Here is a 1,900-nt window from a genome sequence, read left to right on the forward strand (position 1 = left end):
GATCAATTCCTAATTTGATTCGACTTTAATTTTTAATTAATTTGATCTTATCAAATTAATAATGCAAGATTTGCACATAAGTCCTCTTATAACTTACTAACTATTAGTAAGTCCTCTTGTACATTTACAACCTTAATACCACTAACTTGTAATAATAGCAAATTATTCAATTATCATTATATTGAAATTAGGTCCTCCGGGATTCAATAATCGCGATCTAGCTATAGCGGGATCAATCACAACTCTCTATGTGTGGTGACCCTATAGTTCTATTCTATCTGGTAGTGAGTATATTTTGATCACTATCACAATATTCACTGAACTCCTTTCAATGGAATTAGAACATTTCCAACTCAGCCCAATGAGAATTATGCGACATTCTAGATAAATTCTCATGAGTCTCACAAGTCACGTGACGCCTAGGCAGCTGTCAGTGGCATTCAGTAGAATGGAATAATGAACCTCCTTGGTGCGTTACCGTGTGATTACAATCCTTCTATCATGAGTCCGACTAGACGGAGGTCTTTATGGAATAACTCGTCATAACGCCACATCGTCGTGTCATATGTTAAATTTATTCGACGTCGAGTTTCTAATATCGGAAACCCTTCTTCCGCTATTTATTCCTGCCCTGGCCAGATCTTCTAAACTCGGTCCTATAAAATCAATGCGATAACCCCTATCTACAAGGGAGATAGATTCCATCAATCGTGCCGCGCACACTATTCCACAGCATGAACCTACTGCAGCAACATGCCCCGCTAAGGACCGAATGGACTAAGGGACCAAGTGATGTACAGTCAACACTACAGTAACCCATGTGAATAGCGAGGCACGCAGGTCAAGGACCAGTCACACTACTTGGCAACCAATTGAGTAAGTACAATTGCAAGGAGTGAGCAGACATCCAAGTTACTTTGCGTGGTCACGCTCGGTACCCTTGTTCTCTAACAACCACCTGCATATTCGCTTCAGTGTCCCCACACTGTCGACTCGAGACTCGTCTACCCAAAAGGGAAGCGACCTATGCACCAATCTCACTGGATCAATCACCGTCCCCGTGATGATCCATTGATCGAGAGCATTTAGGAATTAATCACCAATGACACATGTCTCAAATTCTCAACACTTGAAAATATATGTCATCATCTTATTAATTCCTTGGACGATTCATGGACACATACACAACATGAATGGAAATAAAAATTCAAAGTTATTCATAATATTTTAAAATCAAATACAAAATTATGTCCTAGAAAGAATACATGTGTCGGCCTTGTTGGCTTCTAGGGCATACATCTAACAGCATGCACTATTGTTGTCTAGGTGAGATGAGAAAGCCTCTTTGAGTTTTTACTCTTCATATAAGAAGTGCACTATTATTGTTTAGGTGAGATGAGAAAGCCTCTTTGAGTTTTTACTCTTCATATAAGAAGGGTGTTTGGTGTTGAATGTATATAATATTAAAAACATCGTTCTCTAGCAACTTATTTTATTAAAGAAAAATGGTTGCTTTGTATATTTAACATAGTATCAAAGCAACATTTTTTGAGTTAGAGTCTCGCTAAATTTCCATCACAATTGATTTTCTCCCATTTAATTCAAACCCACAAATACCGTCCTCTACCAGCTTAACAATTGGTTTTTTGGAGAAGCGTGATTTTTTGCTTTTTTTCACGGTTTTTATGTTCAAAATTTTAAAAATTCAAATAATGCAAATATTATTTTTCTATAAAATATGAAAAAGCAACAAAAAAAACTATTTTTTCCATAAAGCAAGCAGGGAGAAAATATTTATTCAGCTAGAAAATTGTCTTCTATAAACCAAACACCTCCTAAACTATATATATATATATATATATATATATATATATATATATATATATATATATATATATAT

Source organism: Ananas comosus, linkage group 15 (genome assembly GCF_001540865.1).
Source record: "Ananas comosus cultivar F153 linkage group 15, ASM154086v1, whole genome shotgun sequence".
Taxonomy (NCBI): domain Eukaryota; kingdom Viridiplantae; phylum Streptophyta; class Magnoliopsida; order Poales; family Bromeliaceae; genus Ananas; species Ananas comosus.